The following is a 24451-nucleotide window of genomic DNA, read 5'->3' on the forward strand; positions in this document are numbered from 1 at the left end:
TGAATCTGCTGACACAAGAGTGTTCCAAGAGCTGGAAAGCCCGGGGATTCCCAAACAAGGAACAAATCGGTAAATAAGGAAAAGAGTTCTCACCCATAAACCAAAAGATTTATAAACTGTTAATATAAGTAATATCTGTTTAAAAGATCAGAGGAGACAATCAACGTGGAGGTGGAGTTATTTAAGTAACACAAATAAATTTATCCTCAATCTCTGTGTAAACAATTTCTATGGGCAAATTCTTTAATCCTCACTTGAGCTAAGACACCCACACACAGAATAACGTCCCAGTAACGACTAAGACTGCAGGATTTGGCTCCCACCCACAAAAGCTCTTCATGAGGATCAAGCGGAGGATAGGATACTTCAGTTGCAAAGAAGACAGGTAGATTTTGAACAGAAATCTTTCTATGCACCAGTATTCCATACAAAAATGTTTTTCTGCATCAACCACTAGCAATATTTAAAATATCCATTCAGCACATCAACAGTGTTTTAAATTTCTTTATCCTTCATATACAGAGCTTCTTAATCCTAAAATATTGAAGAAACATGTAGTGTACACCTATGACAATCTCTCTAAAAATATTATCCTATTACAGTACCTCTGGAAGGCCTCAATAAAGATTGGGGCTCCAGTGTCAGACATTGTATAAGAACAATGTTATGTGCAGAATGCGGTGATAAACAGAAGTATTACAGATACATGTAGATCTAAAAGTCCTGATCTTACTACACATGTCCTTTTAAACTGCAAAACGAGGTTCATGTAATGCCCAAAAATCTTACTAAACTGTGTAAGGAAACCATGATTAGTTGACTAAATATGAATAGTTATATTTCCCATATTTAAAGGAAGTGTGAATGTTTTTTTCTTCTATCAGTTGTAAATGGTTAATTACAAAAGTAGAAGGAAAACAATAAAAAACCCATTAGTTCCAATTAAATAATTTTGCTAAAAACTACCAAAGCAGAGGATGAATGTGAAGATGTTGACTTTTCTTTTTTTTTTTTTTTCCCCTAAACAATAACAAAATAGGAAGATTTGTACTTGGAACAGAATATAATTTCTCTATCAGAATACTGTAGCATACCTGTATATCAGAACAGGAAAAGGACATCTAAGCTTCAACAGGGAGTAAAAGACTACAACAGAAAAATGAGCAGTGAAGCAGTATCCTTTCAACCAAATGATGTGGATCCCTTCATCTACAAAATAAGCAGAACACACAACAGCTTAACTTCAAATCAAAATTGGTTGTTTACTGTGTTATTTTATAGAATGGTCTCAGATAATCAAATAATCAGATTGCTAGATGTTTCTAGCCTTTAATTTTGTAGATAGATGTCAGTCATATCAGTCTTCTCTAAGAATTACTCTTAATTGTTTCAGTATAAGGTTACCATGAGCAAGCGAAGACACTTCCAACTTAAAATTTAATAATTCATTTTATCAGTTATTTTTTTGTTTCATATTTCATTGTTATACAATGCTTTAATAGCATCTCATTCACACTTTTTATTAAATAGAACCACACATTTTTTTCACCTTTAATCTCAGAAGCATAACTAAATAGGAGACTACATATTTTATAAACAGAGGTATTTTCAGGGCAGAATATACATTATAATCAATGACAACTGATTATAGTGACAAGGGACAGGAACATTTCATTCAGAAGAATCCTTCCACCATCTTCGTTCAATACATACAGCAGAATATATATTTCTGCATAGTGTTTTCCTTCTAGAATCCTCAATCATAAGTGAAGAATTTTTTTATTATGAAGATTTCTTACTGTAGATGACCTTTACTATGATATCCTGCCACCATGACAAAACATACACAATAAAAGAGTCTGCTATGCACCCTTCCTACCCAACAATCAAATGACATTCAACTAGAAATCCCACAATTTAGTGGTAGAAGGCAAAGAAAATATATAAGTATCTTCCACTGTAGCACAAATATGTTTAGATGATGATTGATGGATGCATCAGAGGAAGAGAGTTCCAAAGCCAAAGGATCTTCCACTGAGGTTGCCCTCTTCTTTTTAAAAAAAAGCCTTTAAGCAAACACCATACACAAATTAGAATCAGGAATTAAATCCAGGGACAACAGTAAAATTATTCAAGTTGCAGCAAACAACTGCCATGATATGGCATATGGTCTCCTAAACAATCTGAGGTCATTGTTCTATCTTGATATAATATTTATAGAACCTCAAATATTTTCCACCAAGTGGACCAGAATCTCATACTGTATCACTAACCAGACATTTATGAAAGTGTATGTCCTTTTCATAGCTATTGTCCCAACTGACAAAGCCAATGCAATTGTGCTAATGTATTTACACATTAACTAATAACTACATATAAATAAGTGAAAAAGGGCATTTTCTCTACCATTGCATTCTGAGTATTAGTGGGGAAGAGACAGAAGTTCAGTTTTTAAGACAAATATACTGATAGTTGTTTTTTTAAACCCCATGATTTTGATTGGAGAATTTTCCTAGTATATATATTTTTTTCTTTTTAATTGAAGTTTTGGGAAACTATCTGCCATGTTTGAAATACCATTTTTTAAATACTATTTTTGTATTATATTTATAGGATCAAGCACTAAAACATGAGAAATCTGCAGCAACTAATACAACTAGAATAAGGAGCTGTTGGGGAAAATGCTATTTTTCCTCTGGTTTCCAAACGTTGGTGCTGGATATTAATTCATTTTATATTAAAAATAATTCTATCTTCCTCTGTCTAATATATGAACTCAAATTCCTACACACAGAGGAAAAGAGGGCCTACATTCAGCACAGATTTTTCTTCTTTGTTTTGGGGAATCCTCCTAATTTAATGATTTAGAGTGAGATTTTGAAATGTGCCTAAACATTGACAGGCATTCAACACCCACTCAAATCCCACTAAGTGTTAGAACAAAAAACCCAAAAAACAAAACAAAAAAAAGACCTGACAATTTCTGAAAAAAATACAAAAATGAAGATCAATAGGCAAATGTAACATTTAGCTATAAACTACACAGGAAGGTCAGATTATATGATACAATGAATTAGCTAATAGTATTTTGTTAGAAAAACTCCTTCTGTGGGCAGGATATTTCATAATTGTCAATTATAGTAATTCTTGCACGATTTTCTGGTGCTGATCACTGTTTGAAAGAGGATACTGGGCTAAATGGATCTCTGGTTTGATCCAATATAGCATTTGCTGTGTTCTCAAATGGCCCGGCTATGTTTTACCATGATGTTTAAGGGCCCAATTTGGCACCCATTAAAGTCAATGACAAAATTCCTATTTCCCTTGAATGGTGTAGGATCAGGCCCCAACAACCTGTTCCTCATCTTCATGTATGACTTGAAAAACAAAAGAATAACTAAGCAACTCTGACACCTCAATGCTCTTGCAAGGGAACACCCACAATGAAACAGAATCGCCAACACTGCAACTTTGCATCATTCACATATTTCAGATTACAAACTGATTTAAATGCAGATTTATTTAAATAAACTTTGACAGAGAATCATTTTATGTTTATAACATTTTTTTCATTTTCTTGGCTAACAAGAGATTCTTTATTGCCTAATAAATCTGCATGTGGATTGGCTGAATGATTTGAAATGATTTATGAACAGTATTAAATAAAACAGTATCACACTGTGAAGAGCTGTTCTTGGCAAGCCTATTAAACTGGGTTTTGTGTTGTCCATGAAAGATGTCATTTCCAGTATACTTACAGCCATCTTAAGCAAGACTGATCATTTTGATACCGTTTAGGAAAAGAAAACATAACACTGACGTGCTCAATAATTACATGAATAAGAAGGGGTAGGAATATGAATATTTATAAATAATTTTTGTATTAATTCTAGCTGAACTATTCAGTAACCCAGAAACTGTATACAAGAGCTTTACTGAACATAAGACTGGACAACTCTCAAAAATGAAAGTGCAATCCTGGTCAACTGAATTTTTTTTCTTGTTTCTTTCTTAATTTAAGAATTGAAGAAAATAATGGTAGATGGACAAGCAATTTAATGTGATTTAGGAAAGCTCACTTTAAAACAATGTTCAAGCGTCACTTTTTGAAAACTGTCTTTTTCGTATAAATGGTGGCATATTGCAATGCGAGAATATCTTAATATATTAAGATTCTGCCTGGGGCAATGGTAAAAAGAAAAATTTTATATTTCAAGCAAACTACAGATCTTTCTTAATCGTTATTTCATAAATACATAATCTCAATGGGCCAAGTTTTTTTTGAAATGCAAGAAATCAAAAACATTGTTTAAAAAAAAAAAATCAGACAAAGATCACTCACGCTTTGCTTGTATGGGTCATGGTATAAATAAATAAATCATGGATAAAAAACATCCTGTCCTAGCTGGCAGACATTGCCTTCCTCAGTGTTCTGAATTCCAACTTGTGTTCTTGTTTGTAAAGGAGATAAAGACTGAGAGGCAACTTCACTCCACCTAAGAAATTAACCCATCAGTGGAATTCAGAATACGGTAGAAGACAGATAGTTAGCTGAAATGTTTGTCTAAAGAGTTGGAGAAATTAAATCTGATCAGATGATCACAGGACTAGATGGACTTTAATCTCCACCCCTAATCCCCAAGGGAAAGTCCATGATTGAGTCATGTCTGAGGAAGTGGATGAACGCACTTTGCTGTTTAATCTCCTAGTATTGCATTTTAAGGAAATACTTAGCCATTGTGAAACAAAAAGAATATCGTTATACATATTTATAAAAGCATTCCTTATGTTTCTGGGCATCATAATAGTGTAATGATCAGTTCAAAAGAAAAGTTTCCTATTACTGATCTAACAATCATCAATTTAGAAAAAAAATTAGCAATTTCCCTGAGTTCTAAACAATCTATTGCAGTTCATATTGCCTCAATTCTCTGCCAGATCCCATAAATCTATTCTTAAAGCAAGCTAAACTTTTTCACTGTCTTCATTGTGTAGCATACAAATCATTAATTGGTGTGCCACAAAGGACAGGCTTAACGTGAGGTACAATGTTTAACATGGACAGGTATGTATGGTTTTGTGTGTACTCGTGCATACTGTGACAGGAAGACAGTAGTAAAATTTAAACCATTCATGAAGTGAGCTGTCTAGTCTCAATAGCATCAGACTTTGATGGGCTCAGCAAAAGAATTTTCTTTCTAGGAGATCCAGAAAGGAATAAAAGACTCAGACAAAAGTGACGTGGCACCTCAAGTGTGTCTCTGTTTCAATGGTCCTAGACAAGGAAGCATCATCTAAGTGCTTGGAAGAAAATCTGGTTCTCCTCCTCCTTAGATGAGCTTCCAAGACATTTGGGCCTGGATTTATAGGAAATCTTTGCCTGTAGAACCAGATTAACCTATAATACCAAAATCAATGGAGCTACAGCTTCATACTGCCATGAAATCTCCATGCAGCAGAGCATTCCTAAAGTTCCTGCCCAGTTTTGATGTTCTTAGTCTGATTATCTTTTTCACTGACACTCAGTGACTGCAATTATTTTTCTGCTCAGCAAACTGGCTTTTAAGTTATCATTCTTTAAAACAAAAATTTAATTATCTTCTCATTCTGCCTAGCAGAACAGTAATTGATATATTATTTATTATTATTATTATTATTATTATTATTAATTCTTTGAACAATGTCTTGCTTTTTATATTGCCTGGTGGTATACATAGGGAGCTACCCCTGCACTGTCAATTTCTTTGAAGGACGCAGAAGCTGAGCAGATCTAGACTTAAAATCCAGTATGTACTATCTTAGAATTCTTTTTTCAATTTAGAGATATTTTAAAAATACAAATACCAGACATAGTATTTGAAACAGCACTACCATAGACCATACAGCAATATCATAGAAAAACACAAGAACAATACATAGCACGTGACTTATGAGGAGAGGCTGAGGGAACTAGGCTTGTTTAGTCTGCAGAAGAGAAGAATAAGGGTGTATTTGATAGTAGCCTTTAACTACATGAAAAGGGGTTCCAGGGAGGATGGAGCTAAGCTGTTCTCAGTGGTAGTAAATGACGGACCTAGGAGCAATGGTCTCAAGTTGCAGTGGGGGAGGTCTAAGTTGGGTATTAGGAAAAAGTTTTTCACTAGGAGGGTGGTGAAGCACTGGAATGGGTTACCTAGGGAGGTGATGGAATCTCCATCCTTAGAGGTTTTTAAGGTGCCCTGGCTGGGATAATTTAGTTGGGGTTGGCCCTGCTTTGAGCAGGGGGTTGGACTAGATGACCTCCTGTGGTCCTTTCCAACCCTAATCGTCTATGATTTTAATACTGTAAAGATATAACAGATTCATTGCTGAGATTAAAAATTACAGGAAAATTGCCTCCTCTAATGTTCACAGAAGCATTAATAAATCTAATTTTAAAATGCAGGTGAGGTTTAACAGAATTGTCCTCCTATGAAATTTTAATATTGCACTTGTAGAGAAAGCTAATAAGTGAGCCAAATATTACTTCAACTGCATATCTGCATCTTTAAATTTAAAGTTTAGATGAAAGTACAAGAAACGTATTAGAAATAACTATGTTAAAACCTACATTGATGTATCCACTGACTTACAGAAGAAGTTACTTCTTGGTCTATCAAGGGTACAAGCAAAGGCTTTTAAAACCTACATCCAGAGCTCAGAACCCAATGCATTATAGTCACCCTCAGGAAGAATGACTGACCTCCTCTCCCCCAAGGAACATTATCTAAGATGTCTCTATTCTTCCATTTGAAAGAATTGTTACTGAATACGATAAACAGATGATCAGCAAAAAGAAAGAAAAATTAAAATAAATCATTTGTTAAGCCAACACTACACACATTGGCAAGCACAGCAAAAGAGAGTTAGCACATTAAGATTTTCCACATGATCTTTCAGGTACGATTTTGCATGGTTTTAAGAGGTCTTCAATTTGGCCCAAAATAATTATTTCCACTTTCTCTGGTGTCCTACATTTGTAAATACGTCCAACATGATATAGTCTCAGTCCTGACAGAAAAAAAGGATAGGTAAGGCAATTTTCCATTGAACTGATTGTTTGCAAAACAGTGGTAAAAAAACTTTTTATTCATTAATCTAGCAATACGGTCTGAAAAATCTCCAGTCTCAGCTCCACTATATTCAAGTTTATCTTTTGACTGTGCTGCTTTCAAAAATTCAGTTTTGAGACACTGCTGCCCACTGTTTTAGGATTAAGGGAAGTTCTGTCTTCTTTCGTGGATATTCTTCTAGCAGAATCCAATTGAAATATATAAAAAACCCTATTTTCCTAACACTGGCAGTGTTCATTGCCCAGGTTCTCTCTGGGTCTTGAAGAGGACAAAGCTTTGATAATATTGCCTCCACATCCACCAAAATGGGGTTGCCTATGTAAGACTTGATAATTCCAGGATCACCTCAACTGTCATTCTACAGGTTTTAGATCAGTAGATATTGCTGGTGTTCCCCCAGACGCAGCAGTGCTTATAGCATCAGTTTTGGACCAGATTAGGACCAAAAGGATTAGTATCTCCGACGATTTGTCTCTAACATTGTATTTTGAGAGTTAACAACAAAACAACACCACTCCTATAGAATCATAGACATGTAAGACTGGGAAAGACCTTGAGAAGTCTTCAAGTCCCATCCGCTGCACTGTGGCAGGACCAAGTAAACCTACACCACACTTGTCCATCCCAGACAGATCTTTGTCCAACCTGTTTTTAAAAACTTCCAATGATGGGGATTCCACAACTTCCCTTGGAAGCCTATTCCAGAACTTAACTACCCTTAGAGTTAGAAAAAACAGGTTACTTACCAGTGACTGCTGTTCTTCGAGATGTGTTGCTCACGTCCATTCCATTTTAGGTGAGTGCACGCCCACAGTGCACGGTTCCTGGAACTTTTTTCCCCTTAGCCGATCCCGTAGGGTCAGCTCTGATGCCACCTGGAGTCCCGTGCACATGCCACAGTATATGAGGCACTGCCGGCCCTACGCCCCCCTCAATCCCTTCTTTCTGCCAACTCCAGCAGCGGGGATGGGGGGTGGGATGTGGAATGGACATGAGCAACACATCTTGAAGAACATCAGTTACTGGTAAGTAACCTTGTTTTCTTCTTCAAGTGATTGCTCATGTCCATTCCATTATAGGTGACTAACAAGCAAAACCTTGGAGGTGAGAAGGAGTTACCAGTGAGCTGCCCTCAGCACAGCTCTGCCGAATCCCACGTTCTCCGTCACCTGCTGGGCAATGACACTTGAGCTCTGGTTGAATGCATTGTGATGGTTCCCGGAAAGGACACCCTCGCCTGCTGGTTGCAGAACTTGATGCATGATGTAATCCGCAAGGAGATACCATCTCCTCTAGTCCTTCGAACCGTGCAGTTTGGGAAAAACACGGAGAGAAAATTATCTTGGTTACAATGAAATTGGGAAACCACCTGGGGCAGGAAGGCTGGATGCAGCCTCAACTGCACCTTACCCTTATAGAATACTGTATAAGGGGGCTCCGAGGTCAAGGCCCTAATCTTGGAGACCCTCCCAGTGGAGGTAATGGCCACCAGGAAGGCTACCTTCCCTGAACGCATGAGCAGGGGGCATGAAGCCATGGGTTCAAAGGGGGGCCCTGTGCGTATCGAGAGGACCTGGTTGAGATCCCAGGGAGGCCCTGGGTCACAGACCTGCGGGTAAAGCCTCTCCACCCCCTTGAGGAACCTGACCGACATGGGGTGGGAGAACAGCAGTCTACCCACTAGCTGCTGATGGAAGGCCGAAATGGCTGCCAGGTGAACCTTCAGCGAGGCCAGCACCAGATCCTGGAGCTTTAACTGGAGCAGGTACTCCAGGGTCACCTGTTAAGGCAATAGGCTGGGCAGACTGCCCCAGACTCCGCCTAAGAGGTAAACTGTTTCCACTTAGCCCAATACACAACCTGTGTAGAAGGTTTCCTGCTGCCAAGCAGAAGTTGTTGGGCCTGTACCCAGCAGGCTCTCTCCCCCTCCGCCAGCCACAGGGCCTCCAGCCTGTGGGGTGCAGGAGGTCCAGGTCTGGGTGCAATCGTTCATGAGGAACGCGTCGGAAATCGACCCAGTCACGCGACCCCGGAGCAAACAGAACCTCGGATACTTTGCGTTCCAGGCCAATGCGAATAGGTCCAGTTGGGGAACGCCCCCATTCTGGAAGATCATCGCCACCACCTCCGGGTGCAACAGCCAATCATGGCAGGGTAGGAACGACTTGCTGAGGCTATTTGCCTCATCGTTCCTCACTCCCAGGAGTCCTTGCAAAGGGCCGAGGGGCGCTCTCCTCCCTTCCTGTCTATGTAAACCATGGTTGTGGTGCTGTCCGTCAGCACCTGCACCACTCTGGCTGTTGGGAATCGGAGGAACACCTCATACACTAGGCAAATGGCTCTCAGCTCCTTCACACTGCTGTGCAGGAGCTTCTCCTCCTCTGACCAGAGCCCCTGATTGTCTGGGTTGGCACTGATGCGGGCTCCCCATCCTATATTGGAAGCGTCAGAAATTAGGGTGACTGACTGGACCAGTTCCTCGAACGGAACACCTTTCATCATTGCCTGAGGAGTCCGCCACCAGAGGGTAGGCCAAAGGGCAGGGCTGTGAACTGGTAATGGGAGCCAGTCACCGTGAGACGGAGAAATGCCGGTGGCTGGGGAGGATAGACACCTGAAATGAGGGGTCCCTGAAGAGGGATGTAGAGAGCGGATTGTTGGGTGGGGCAGGTGTAAACTATTTCATTGTTGTCCAACCCCCTGGGGGGCCCTGTTGGGGGGCTAAGGACAAGCTGCGGGGTTGATTTCTACTTCTGAATCCCCTATTCCTGTCCCTATTTCTATAGGGTTAAAAGGACCTAGATGGAGGCCATGGCTGCTGCTGCGCCTGGGGCCATGCCTGCCGCCTGGAAGCCTGGGGCGTGTACAGGCCCAGGGAGAAAAGTGTGGCTCTGGAGTCCTTCAGACTGTGCAGCTTTGCATTGGTCTGATCGGAGAATAGGGCCGATCCCTCAAAGGGAAGGCCCTGAACTGATTGCTGCACCTCCTGGGACAGGACCAAGGATTGCAGCCACGAGCACCTTCTCATGGCAGTGGCGGAGGCTATGGCCCTACCCGCCAAGTCAGCAGCGTCACTGGATGTCTGGAGCGCTGCCCTAGCCACCATGATTCCTTCATCCAGGGTGGTGGTAAGGTCTGTGGCCTGGTCCTGGGGCAGGGCCTCAGCAAACTGCCTGAGGGAGTCCCACAAGTTAAAATTGTATCTCCCCAGGAGGGCCTGATGGTTGGCAATCCTGAACTGCAGGGCTGCTGTTGAATACATTTTTCTCCCAAACAAATCCAGCTTTTTGTTGTCTTTTTTTTTGGGAGTGGAACCTGGTTGACTTTGCCTGTCCCGCTGGTTGACTGCATCTATCTCCAGGGTTCCTGGGGCTGGGTGAGTGAACAAATACTCGAACCCTTTGGCTGGGACATAATACTTTTTCTCGGCCACATTTGACGTAGGGGCGACCGAGGAAGGGGTTTGCCACAGGGCCTTTACAATTTTGAGGACCCTATTGTGGACTGGTAAGGCCACCCTCGCTGGGGCACCCACCACAAGCACATTGAAGAGGGTATCATCGGCCTCCTCTAACTCCTTCACCACCAGCCCCAAGTTAGAGGCCACCATCTTGAGCAGCTCCTGGTGCGCCCTGAAGTCCTCCAGTGGCGCCATATGGTCCCGAGAGACTGCCTCGTCTGGGGAGGAGGAAGAGGACTGCCGAGGCACGTCCTGCGGGCATTCCCTCACCTGACGAAGGGATGCACCCGTAGAGGGTCCCTCCATGTGGTCTGACTCCTCGTCCAAAGAGTGGTGTCTATGGGCCTTCTCCTGAGCCAGAGGCATGGACTGAACCCCTGCTGACAGGATGGATTGTGGCCCATCTGGATGCCTTATGGGGCCCAATAAGGCCATTGCTGCAGCCATTGACCCTGGGGCCAACCTGGGACTGACCGTGCCACCGGCTGTGGCACCTTGTGGGGGTGTCGGCTGTCCCGACGACTTTCCCCCCGTGGGACCCCGAGCCACTAGACCTGCGGTGCCGTGCACGGCCTCGGTCCTAGGTGCTGGGGACCATCCTCTCGATGCCTCTGACCTGGAGGACGACGAGGACCGCCTCCGTCGCTGCGAACGGTGCCTGCGAGTAGAGGTGCGCTCGAAGGAGCTCGAGGAACCGGAGCATTGTCTCGGCACCAATGACGTGCAGTGCCGCTTACCCTTTGGTGATTGAGACCGGCGCTGCTCTGAACTCCACTGTGCCGAGCCTGACTCTGGCGACTGGGTTCCGCGTCAGGGACTGCACGATGCAGGGTGTTCGTGTGGCGACCGGGTTCCATGCCGCCTCGGTGTGGGCGAACTTGTCAGTACCGGGGATGTGGAGCAGGAGCTGTCTGAGCGCCACCTGGTGGACCTCGCTCAGTGCCGCCTCTTGGCCTGAGCTGCCTCCAGTGCCGGGGACCAACGTCAGCGCCGAGAGGGAGAGACTGCATCCTGAGCTGAAGCAGACTGGCTCGATGACGCCGACATGGAGTGACTTCTGGGGGAGCATCCCTGCTCTACCCCTGGTGGCCGTCTGGCAGGAAATCATCCTCCCCATACCAGGGATCTCCACCGCCCTTCAGGGGGACCCAACACAGGCTTGCCCTGGGACACCAGCCCCTTCTCCCTCAACGGAGGGGGGGGGAGGGGGGAGGTGATGGAAGCAAGGCCAACAAGGCTCTAGCCACCTGAAAAGCCTCTAGCGTTGACAGGGGCACTCTCCCACTTCCAGAAGTCGGGGGAGGCTCCCTGCTCAGAGATGCGGGCACTGGAGAAGACTTGATGGGCCGTGGCTGGTGCATCTCCGCACTCGACTCTACCCATACTGATGGCACAGGGAGTGTCCGCACTCCACATGCTGTCTCTTCTTTTTCGGCACCAGGGATGTTGCTCAGTGCCAAGTCAAGCCCGGTGCCGGCAGTACACTCTGCACCGTGGAGACGCTTGGTGCCAAGATGGAGCGGGACGGCTCGGACACCGGGCAGAGCACTGCCTCCATAAGCAGGGCTTTTAACCAGATCTCTCGGTCCTTCTGAGTCCGCGATTTAAAAGCCCTGCATATCTTACACTTGTCTTTCCTGTGCTCTTCCCCCAAGCACTTGAGGCACCTATCGTGGGGGTTGCTGAGCGGGAAAGCCTTCCCGCAGGAGAAACACTGCTTAAATCCAGGTGACCGGGACATGGCCCGGCCGTTCTAAGTCCCCCAGGGACTTCTTATCTAACTACACTTAACAACTACTTAAAACTAACTAAAGTACTTCAAATAACAAAAAGTTCAAAGAAGGGGAATTGTACTTGCAGAAAGCAAGGCTAGTTCCAGCAACCGTCACGGGCGGAAAGAAAGAACTGAGGGGCCGTAGGGCCGGCAGTGCCTCATATACTGTGGCATGCGCGCGGAACTTCAGGGGGCACCAGAGCCGGCCCTACGAGATCTGCTAAGGGGAAAAAGTTCTGGGAACCGTGCATGGTGGCGTGCACTCACCTATAATGGAATGGACATGAGCAATCACTCGAAGAAGAAGTTTTCCTTAGTATCTAACCTAAATCTCCCTTGCTCCAGATTAAGCCCATTACTTTCTTGTTGTACCTTCAGTGGCCAAGGAGACAATTGATCACCATCCTCTTTATATCAGCCCTTAACATATCTGAAGACTGTTATCAGGTCTCCTTCCCCCCCCTCCCAGTCTTCTTTTCTCAAGAAGAAACATGGTCAGTTTTTTAACCTTTCCTCATAGGCGTCTGTTGCACTTTTTGAAAATCTCAAAAGTGCTTTATAAATATTAGTTACAACATCCCTCTGAGGTAAATATTATCCCTACTTTACAGGTAAGAAAACTAAACCACAGAAAGGGTAAATTACTTGTATATGATCACACAGTCACAGGCAAAATCTTTGATTCCTGGATCCCAGTTCTTTGCCATAACCACAAGACCATTCTTACTCCACTCCCCTAGTCTTGTAACTATCCATGATGATAGAGTAAAAAAGAAGTCTCGTGCACCTATCTAACTTTCTTCTTCAGCTATCACAAGGAGCTGAGTAAAACACTGCTCTTATCCTCAGGAACATGTGTGCTGTTTCCTGAGGGATTTTGGTTCTTATAAGACAGCTAAAGGATTAAACAAATATAAGCATAATGGTGGTGGTAGCGGCAGTCATAGAAGGGAAGTATGAGACAGCTGTATAGTCCAAAAGAAAAGAACAGTTTTAAGAGTAAGTGACCCAAGGCAAATCTGAGAAATCTCTGTTTATATATTCAGATAGTCACAAGTCATCAAACATTACGTAGTCTACAGAGGCTAACTAGTCCACTTGGCTGATGTCAGCTTGGGTAAAAATTCATCCACATATGATAAAGTTCTTCCATTTCCAGACCCAGAGGAGAACATATTGGTAATGGTGGAGGTTAAGCATGATTGCTGGATTTCCAACAGAGATGCTCAGCAGAATTGTGCTAGCAACAGACATATTGGAAAATGGTTTCCAAGTATGTTTCTGGGATAAATGTATGTGACAACCATTTCTGAATAGTTGTGAAAAGCAAGCTATTCTGTCAACAAAGCCCCAGAAAAATCATTTGTCCCTAATTAGAAGACAACTTTTAGAAGGCACAACATTTTATTTATGCCTAACGCCACAGGGCTCTTCTACTAAAACTAATGAGATCATGGTATTTTCTGTCAAAGGAATACTGAATGGAGCAATTTTGTTTAATACATTAATGGCAATCTGGCATTTAATAATGCATTTTTATTTTTAAAGCACTCAAACCTGAAGGTCTCCAAGCACAGCAGTAACGATTTAGTCAGACTGCTTTGAAATTCCTTGAGGATTTATGTTGCCAGGCATTTGTCCGCCTGTATTAGAGAGATCCCTACAAGGATACTTCAGATATGCAGGATGCATATAGACAGTAGTTTGGGCAAATGCCAGATTAAAAGGTATTCAATGGACTCCCATCATTTTATGCCTTTCAAGTCCTTAAGGCAAGACAATAAAGTCTGTAGGAACGGAGGAGAATTCACTTCATGTTGCCTCAGCTATGTTTATTCTGACAGTAGCTAACCATGATTCTAAAGCTTTGCCAAATAACCTGTATCATTAGTCTGGGCAACAGCGCTGTCTAGTGTTAGAGCAGGGGACTAGGGTGTTGTTGCCAATTCGATTGATTGGCTATATGATCTCAGAACCTCTGTACTTCTGCTTTCCCCATCTGTAAAACAGGAATAATATTATTAATCTTTTACAATATCCTCATATGAAATGTGCTATACAAGTGCGAAGTATTAGAATTATTTCTGGCATGTTTTCCTATTGAGACTTCAGCATGAGGAGTTGCCTAGCCTAAATCCACAATCTTCTTGAACTGAAGGCTGGATAAAGAGGGATTTTTTCCAATCCCATTCAGTCAAGAAAAATAGGTAATTTTCTGTACATGACACCGCATCTTGCAGCTCAGCAACATACGTTAAGTAACTCCAGTCCTCTGGCAATAGTTAGTGGGTTGAACCTAGCAGATAAGAGCAAATGTATCACTCTCCTTTTTTGGACAGCGGAGGAAATAGAGTTGGGGGGGGGGGGGGGGGGGGGGGGGGGGGGGGGGGGGGGTCACAAGTGATCATTTTTGCTTGTTGACCCCCCTCTGGCCTTCCTGGGTTCAGAAGCAGCCCATTTCAGTATCTGAAAGGCTATCACATAGCCTCCAAATAAAGAGCATTTGATTAAAATGGATTCTCTGCCAGCAGTCTGGAGTCCGTTTCCCTCTTGAATTCATACATACACATTGTTATATACTAGGGACACTTACGGCTCAGTATTTCCTTTGGTTTTTAAATTTGTTGCTTTTCAAATTGTATGTCTCCCTGCTTTTGAAGTATGTTAATTGGTTAAACAGAAGCCCCTGCTTCATCTTCTCTATATAACAATGTCAGTTCTTCTACCCCAACATATGTCCAACAACCACCATCACTGTCCAACCTCCGTCAGGCAAAGCTGCTATTTGCACAAGTGAAGGTTATCCCTGTTTGAAACTAGAGAAAGCCCCACCAGTGTAAAGAGTGCTCTTGCCTGTCTACAGCAGAGACTTGCACCAGTGCAACTATATGTGGTAGATGGCCATCTATGGCTGAAATCAAGGCAATTTCACAGTGAAGAGAAGAACTTATTCAACTCCACCTTAAACTACTCTAATCTTTTCAATCTCTCTTCATATGACAGTTGTTTCTTGATACTAAGAATTTCCATCACTCATCTCTAGGCCGCTATTTCCTCTATAAATCTGAGAGGCAGTGGCCAGAACTGAACACAATATACAAGTGAGGACACCTTATTTATATAAATGCATTCTAATTGTTTCAGTACTTACTATACCATTATTTATACATCCTAACATTTGTTTGCTTTTTTTGAAACCACTAGGCCATGACCAGATGTTTTCATTAGCTGACCACACTGACGCACAGGTCTCATCTTAAACTTCTGACAAAAAGCACAACATAACGCAACCACCCCTGGGGTGAAAAGGGCAGTCAAAAAATTGACACTGCAAAATTTTGCATTAGAGGGGAAATTTTGGTCAGACACCAAAGTAAATCCTTACTTTTGCAGAAAAGTGCATTAGATCTTTAATGGTAAAAAAACTCTCACTGCAAGGGAACTTCCCATTGCATTTGTCTGACTAGTAGCTAATGAGACAGCAATACATTTAGAGAGGAGACTTTCAACAGGAGTTAGGAAACCGGAGATCAGAGGTAGTACCAGGTTAGAACTGAGATGCAGGAAGCAGGGTCAGAGTCAGGCTGGAGTCAGAGACTAGAAATCAGGAGACAAGGTGAAGTCTGGCATTGCAGCAGAACAAAGTCTGTGTGGTTGCCCCAACAATTTCCAGGGGCAACCCCTGGAGTTAAGTAGTGGCACTTGGCCAACCAGAGGGCCGCAAGGTACTGTCACTCTGGATCTCTGGGGCAGTACTTCCTGCAGCACTTCCTCTCCACTTTGCTCCCTGCCTGTGTCTCTGCATGGCCTCCCAGTGGCAGTATGGGAATATCAAACTGTCCCAGGCTCTGCAGACTTGGGTTCTAACCCTCAGGTCCTTACACACTCAGCAACTGACATCTTCTATCTCCTCACCAGGAGCAGGCAAGCACAGGTCTGTCCTGGGTGAAGCAGTATCCGCTTCAGACACTCTCTTTTATAAACGAAAAGGCAACATGTACTCACCCAAAGGGCAGGTAGAATGATGCACAATTCCCACGTATAACACACTGTAAATACATATCCAACTTCAGCACCAGGGGGCCTCTCCAGTAATCAAGAAATTAAGACACAAAGACACAATATTGACAGAGAACTCCACCCCATTACAGCCACACAAAGCAGAGAACCTATCATTTTTTAAAAATGTGTTATCTCTAAGAACCCCATTGAGCAAACTGCAGAGAACTCATCGACTTGGAAAGACAAAAGGCAGATTCATCCTACTGGGATTTGAAACCATAGTCATAGGGAATCTGCATATTTGCTTGGAGTAATAAGTCTTCTCTTCAGCATAGGTTCCCTTGAGCAGTGGGCTACAGGAAAAAGTTTTTTTAAACCATTTACCCTTCAATACCACTTTAGTGGCAATTTGAAGGCTGCTGTCAAATTAAAGTGTTACTGTGGTCTTCTCAGCATTGCAGTCTTTTACATAACTTGTCCTTTCACAGCCCATCTTTCATGCCACCTTCCAATTCTTACATCTGGACTTGTTTTTTAACTCCTCCTCCATTTCTTATTCTCCCAGCTCCTTCCGCAGTCATCCTCTCCCTCTGAAACGACCACATACCCTGCTGGAATCTTCCACTTCAATTTTTTTTAAATAAAGCAATTGCAAGACAAGGAGTTAAAGATCCCTTCCCAAGAAACCCTGTTCTTATATAAAGATGACAAAAAATGGCTAGTTTTACTAAAACCTAATTCTAGACTTAATGGTTACTAGTTTTATGGACTTCTATGGTGCTTATACTTATACTGTACTGGTCTTAGTTAAATTTGTACCCTTCTCTCCCTCCAGCCTCTAGCATCTAATCCAAACAGAAATGAGTTTTCTTTTTGACTGCTCACATTTTCCTACCTTTAGTTTCATTTCAATAGATTTAGGGGTTTTCCCACCTTTAAGTGCTTCCTTTGAATTCCCAGAGTTTGTCCATTCAACACTGAAAAAAGAGAAACTGATAACACTGCCTTGGTTCAGAGGACTTTAAATAAGCTTTTCCACAACTTTAGAGTAGGCTAATGGAACTAAGGAAATATCAGACATCAAAATATTTTTACTTGATTAATTAAAAAACCCACTTTCAGATAAAGCACCTTTTAAATAGTATGTGCAGAATATTTTTTTTAAAACTATTTTTCTGCTCCCCTGTTCATATTCATAAGGGTCTTTTCAACAAGGCAGAAAGTGATTACTACAGAGGAAACTGTGAAACTGAGTATTCACAAAAGTGCTGTCATGCACACAAAGTAAAAATATTGGTAATTTTTCTCTGCTAACTCTTTTCGTTTATAATAACCTGAAATGTTAGTTGTTACTATCAATGGTACAAAATGGTACAAAATGTGATTTTCATGTTGACAGTCTCTCAAGTGTTTGGGAACTTTAGCTATTGATTCCCGGAACCAGGATAATTGTTCTTATAGCATATTCATACACGAGTCTCTACAAGAAATCTTGGCCAAAACGTTCAGATAAAGCATCCAAATTTTGGAAGCTCATCTGATAGAGATCTTCACATAGTCACTCATCACTGTGAATTACTGCACTCACACTGAGTGTGGGTGTGAGAACCTACAGGAAAGCTTGTGGGAAATTGCAAGTCTCTCACTGAGTTTTCATTTTCCACATACATTCCCACAAGTCACTGGTCATGTTTAGACCTCACAACGGGTTGCAAAATTAACCAAGTCCGGTAAGTCCTATCTACACTTTAAGGACAACCATGTCACGGTAACCCCATCTGATCTGGTAACACATCCATGGTCAAACTGTGTCCTTGCAACAGCTTTTGTTTCCCCCAATGCACACTGTATATCAACTGTGTTTGTGTCCACCTACCACAAGGCCTAAATGTGACAGTGTATTCTGAAAATCTGAGCAGCTATTCCAAACTGCCACAGCAGCGAGACTCCCAAAGGACACACACAGGCAGACTGGTGCCAAGAGCGTACCAGACAGCGCATTTTAGGAGGTAATCCTGCACAGAGTGCTGTGAAGACAGACCAACCAAACTGGGCAAGGGATTCCAGGCACACTGTAAAATAGCAGCATTATGAGTTGTTACAGGAAGACAACCATGTGCAGCCTAGGCTGCTGTTAACAACCAGGCATGATTAGCTGCCAATATACCACCTCAGATGTCCCTCACTTCAAGGTATATCAGTCATTTTAGTCCCAAAATTACCCACGTTCCACTAAACTTTGGTGTACCCTTACTTTTATTGTTTTATTGATTTATATCAAATAATTATGAAACTGAGGTTATATAAAGACTTACTCTAAATGAATTAACAGCACAGAATTTTAAACGTCTTAAATGAATTACTTTTTGTATCCTTCATAACTTGAGTTTTTGTCACGTCACACCTTATACTTGGGTCTTATTCAGGCTGAGAGGTATGGCTACCACTAAGAGTATCAGTGATGCAGTGTGTGGACCAGAACCAGGTTTAAAACAAATCATGCCAGTAACGGATTACAAACTCAGGCTATGTCTATACTAGCACTTTTGTCGATAAACTTTTTGTCAGTCAGGGGTGTGGAGAAAAAAAAAAAAAAAAAAGCATCCTGGACGGACATAAGTTTAACTGACACAAGCACTGGTATGGACTGCACTATCTCAGCAGATACTCTCCTGCTATTGAAGGTGGTTTAATTATGCTGACAGGAGAGGTCTCTTCTGTCAGCATAAAGTAGCTACACAGGAGACCTTACAGCTGTGCCACTGTAAGGTCTCTAATGTAGACAGCCTCAGTTAAATATAATACTGTAGTCGGAGACATATTAATGCAAGCAAATTACCAGTTTCATATTGGGAACAAGATATTTTTTAAAAATGACAGATAAACCAGCTTGCTGTCTCAGACTGAAAACAGTTATGTAAAGTTAAGAGAACTTGTGTTTCCAGAAACCTTTTTCTAACACACAGTAACATGCAAAAAAACTCCACTAACTTTATGAATGTCTCACCCAGAGTAGAATTTTCCTGCATTAAACACTAATGTAGGATCTCAGCAGGAAATCTAAATTCCAAAGTGTTTAAGCCCAGGGACCAGCTCTGAGTCGTACATGTTCACTGTGGGAAGTATAACTTTGAATTTCCTGAATGTTGTGAATTTAAATTCTCAGCTATCTCACTGGATTTAATTCAGGGTTTTGTTTGGGTTTCCCCTCCTCCTTGAGTCACAGAAAACTGGACCCTCCAGGTTTTGATTCTGGCTATAATCACTGTACTTTGACAGGTAAATAGCTGGAGTTTGTGGCAATGTTGTATCCTTAATATGCATATAAACACATTAACCTAAACCAAAACTCTAGCTAGAAAAAAAAAATCAATAAGATCATTGGCTATAAAGATTAACAGTAAGAAAACGTATTGTTTCCAAACCAATTCTTCATCAAGAACAATTCTTTATCAAGTTTTTATTAAATGACAAACCTGAATATTACAGATCAATTCAAATGTGGCGTTCTGGTGCACCTAGATAATTAAAAAAAATTGACTCAAATAAAATATATTTGGTGTATATTTGAGACAAATGGCTATATTTGTCAAAGCTGAAATTCACTCTACTAAGTTCCCTAAACCAATATTTTAATTGGTTACTAGCAACAAAATAGATAACATAAAACTTTGGATAGTAATTAGAAAACAACTGAAGGTAAGTTATTTTAGCATGTTAGAAGATATTGAAAGTTGCTTTCATTACCATTATAAACTGTACACAACAACAAAAAATACCTTACCTTATTCTCCACTGTCTGGGCACAGAGAATTAAAAATAAAATATTATTAGGCACAAATTGCAAAAGTTTTCATATCAAGGGAATATCCTCGCACCAATAGATATGCTGAATCACATGCACACACTAGCAACAGTTTATAGACAACTATTTAGGTTCTTTTTGGTAAGGAGCCAAACCTCAAAACTTTGAATCTGGAGGCATCACTTCATTATCTCCTTCTCTAAAATGCAGACCTCAGTCAACAATTGCGTAAATGGTGGGGGGAAAAATTGCCACAGCTTGGTTTTCCCTGCTAATAACAGCTCTTACCAATTACTGCATTGCAGTCTTTCTGAAGACTATACAACAAAGAGAGTAAGTGAAAGAGCTTAAGAAACAAACACAAAGTTACAGTAAACTTTCTGTTCAAGACACATCTAAAGAGAAATGACTTAATGGAATGCTGCATATAATTCAGTAGAATCTCCATGATTCTGCCTCCTCCTCTTCCTCCCAGGACTCAATGTCTCCACCCCCATGTTTCAGAGTGGTTTTTTATGGGGGCGGAAGGGAGGGGAAATATTGATTGAATTCAAAATAGTTGATTTTGGTTTTTTTGTTTGTTAACAAAGTATTTATTTTAAAATAAATATGAAATCGGCACATTTGTTTATAGCATTTTTTTTTTGTTTTTACAAAACTTTTTTTTTTTTTTTTTTTTTTTGGCTAAAAGCATGGTGAAACTTCACATAAGCAATTCTTACCACACAAATGTCAAAATCTAGTTTATAAAATAATTTTTAATTACAGTCAGCAGCACTATGTGGTACGCTGCAAAGAAACATTAGCACCACAAATAGCATAGGGCTAAATTTCAAAGATTAGTTATCTGTATTAAACATGAAAACAAGCAATAATCAGAACAAAAGCTTTAAAAATTAGACACAAGTTAAAAGTCTTTAAATATACATGTCCTTGTTACTACTAATATTTAGATTATTAAAACAAAGACTTTTAAGTCAAATCTACTTTTCATTAGTCATGCTTTGTTTATTTTGTCTGAATCAGGGGATGCAAAAAAGAGTAACTGGTTTCATAACTATTTCTTTAGTATAGGTGAGGATCTAATCATGCTTAAATGTGAGCGTGAAGCATGGCTGTGGCAAATTCATATTCTAATATTACAATAAAATATGTAACTTGACTGTGTACATAGGGGAAAATGAACTAACAGCACATGTTAAAGCAACGTTAGATAACTAGGTTTCAGCATAGGTATCTACCAGCCTTCTTTCTTCAGATTCCACAATGGTGTACCCGTGGCAGCAACAATGGGAGCACTAATGTAAAAAAGTCAGTTGGCAGCTAATCAATACCCCTGTATCTCACTACTGCTACAGTAACTCCTCTGTCCCTACCTCATAATTCATCAGGGGGGATCGAAACCAGGACATCTGGCACTACAACATAGACTTCTACCCAACTGAGCAAAAAGAATAACCCAACCCCTTTAGTTGGCAGAACCAGTAGGCTATTATCCTCCAATTAAACAGAGAGAGATGTGATCCATACTTTGCCAGTGTATTACACTAACATCAAAAAGACTTTTTGGTTTGGTTTCGTTTTCGGGAGGGGCGGCGGGGAGAGAAAAGCTAACATTGACATAAGCTCAGAGTTAAAAGATGGTTTTCTAACATGATCATAACTTGTTTTTTGCTACCCACCCACACAAGCAAGAAAAGTGGTAACAGATTACTCAAACATGTTATACAGCCATGTGTGATGGGGTGTCCTCCCCACACAGGACAGAGCAAGTTGAGTGAGGACAAGTAACCTGATAGGCTGCACCTGGGAGAGGGCCAGGGCTTGAAAGGCTGGTTGATGATGGAACCCAGCTAAGAAGGAACAGGCAGAGCTGGTATAAAGGCAGGACGTGAGCAGCAGAAAGGGGCTACAGGGCAAGTAGCCTGTGGTCACTCCCTGGGAGAAGGTAGGCATGTTTAGGGCTACAGAGTTAAGTAGTTTGCAGTTACTCCTTGGGAGGGGGAAGTTGGGCTGATAAACCCAGAAAGTGGAGGAGCCAGAAGATAGAGCAGAGAAGTAGGAAGGAGTCCAGGTAAATAGTAACAGGTTCTGGGAGCAAGCAGACCATAGCTGATGGACAAAGAGTCCCTGGACAGGAACCTAGAGTAGTGGGTGGGCCTGGATTCCCCTACCAGCTGCTGGGAAAATGACACAGGACCTAGCCTTAGATTGGAAGATCACCTGAAGCAGATGAGGATAGCTGATTCAGTGGGACTTTGATAACCAAGAAGGGGAGAACTACACTGACCCAGCTGGAGAGTCAAGCCACAAAGTGGGAGCCCCCTAAGTGACAAAGAGGGAATAATCTGACTCCAGAGAGAGTGAGAGACCATGGGGTAAGAAACAGAAGGGGGGGCAGCAGAGTGGTTCTGAGCTAACCCAGATGGGCCATAAGGAGGTGCCATAGAGGCGATTAGCAAAACCCAGGACAGAATGTCAAAAGGCTGGGTTTTTTTGTTTTTCTTTTTAACATGGTCCCTCAGTTCTCATGCACCACCACAGTATTGCAGTGTTTACACCAGAGTAAAATGGAGTCTGAATCTTCACAGGAGTTACAGGCCTGATGCATGTGACCAAAAAGAATGAGATCATGAGAAGCCATTGTTTGTGTTAAACTTGTAGTGACCCTGGAATTACCCATGCTTAAAGGCTAGGGCTAAAAAATAGAAATAAAGAAATCATGTTAATTAGGTAGCAGGTGCAGTAAATAACTTGTTAGAAATGCTTAGTCCAGTAGCTAGGGAAAAACAGTGCAAACTGAAACAAGGGGAAAAACCTTGAAAAACGCAAAGTGCAGCCCTAACCCATTTCCTAAGGTTCAATGACAAGCAATGACATCACTTGATTGTTTTAGTGTATAAAAAGTAAGGTTTTCTAGGATTTGTTCATCAGAGCTTTTCTTTACCCGACTGGACTCATGCCATGATGGGGAGGTGTCTCCTGGGCCAGATCTGGTTGCAAGTATTAGGACATTGCTTACAACTGTAATATTGTTAGGGTATACAATGTAAAGGTGTATATGCTTATATTGATGTTTTGGATGTAAGCAACATAAAGTGGCCTTTGGACTAATAAAGAAACACTTGTGTGGAAACTGAGTCATGGTAAACCTTAATAAACTTATTAGGAAAATTATTTCCAACAATGCAGAAGTAAAACTGTATCTAAGTAGAAGACTGATACAAAAAAAGCATGGGATACCTGTTATGAGGTTCCTAAATATACACAACACGAAAACATCATGCAAGCTGAGAGGTCTGTTGGTACCTACCTACATGAAACACACTGTTCACAACACAAACCACAAAGTGATATGCGAGACTCCACTCTGTGCTTCCAATGGATTAATACATTATCTCCCACTGTTGAAAGCTGGTCTTGATTCTGCGAAAGCCTAAGCACTCCAGTCCCCCTGCTGGGAAACAAACAAATGAAGCTGGTTTTAAGTGTCTTCTATTAATAAACTGAAACAATTCTAACAAGCCTAGAGGCAGAAAGGATAAATAGGAAACTGAGATTGCACTAAATCATGTCAACGTTCCAATACAACAGGCTACATGAAGATTTACTAATTCACTAAAAACTGCAGTGTAAAAAAATATATGTACTTCATGCAAGAAGAGACTCCTGCCTGCCACCACTTAGTGAGTCAAGCCAATCTGTAAGATGTTTTACATAATGGGAAAATTTGTATTGGCCAAAAGGTTCAGAATGTTCTCAAGTTTCCAGAAACGGCAGATGTAGAGATACATAATGTTAACCTGAACCAAAACCAAGAAAAGAAACTATTTGTGATATAGGCTCTGTTTCACAGTAAGGCAAATCTAATTTTATACTATCTACTATACTTCACCCTACTCACAGTAGGAAAGATTTACACTTTAATGCCAAAGGGAGGAAATGTTAATTTTAAAAATACAGGTAACATTAATAGTGTTTTTGAAATGGCATTAGCACATACTGGCCAGCACAATGGGGACAATGTTGCAATCTGAAGCAGCTGAATTATCATTTCTGATTTTTATAAAATATTAGTTTGAGTGAAACATATGGATGGGTTTTTCAATAGTACCAGAAAGTAGAGTGATACCATCTTAATTCTTGCCTTTTCACTTTACTGTGAAAGTCACGGCAAACAGAGCCATGAATCCCTACAGACAACTGGTAAGAGATTGAATGTGGTATTTCTTTCCTTCAGCCGGAAAAAAAAAATGTAATAAATAGTTATAGAAAAAAACAGTTAGCTCAAACTAAATAAGTCTGCATTTCTTTTATGG

The 24451-nt window shown here is 41.3% G+C and overlaps 1 protein-coding gene across 1 annotated transcript in view; it reads right to left on the reverse strand.

The window, feature by feature from the left end:
- Positions 1 to 24451, reverse strand: part of TRAF3 (TNF receptor associated factor 3) — a 101289-nt gene that overhangs the window by 57377 nt on the left and 19461 nt on the right. The window contains exons 4-6 of the mRNA XM_067555024.1: positions 23446 to 23589; positions 19804 to 19845; positions 1095 to 1209 (exon numbers count right to left, since the gene is read on the reverse strand). The gene's annotated coding sequence lies outside the window, so the exon portion shown is untranslated. The remainder of the gene's footprint in view (positions 1 to 1094; positions 1210 to 19803; positions 19846 to 23445; positions 23590 to 24451) is intronic.

The sequence above is a fragment of the Emydura macquarii genome, unplaced genomic scaffold (assembly GCF_026122565.2).
Source record: "Emydura macquarii macquarii isolate MOO-44397 ecotype Brisbane River unplaced genomic scaffold, CSIRO-AGI_Emac_v2 contig_1551, whole genome shotgun sequence".
NCBI lineage: Eukaryota > Metazoa > Chordata > Testudines > Chelidae > Emydura > Emydura macquarii.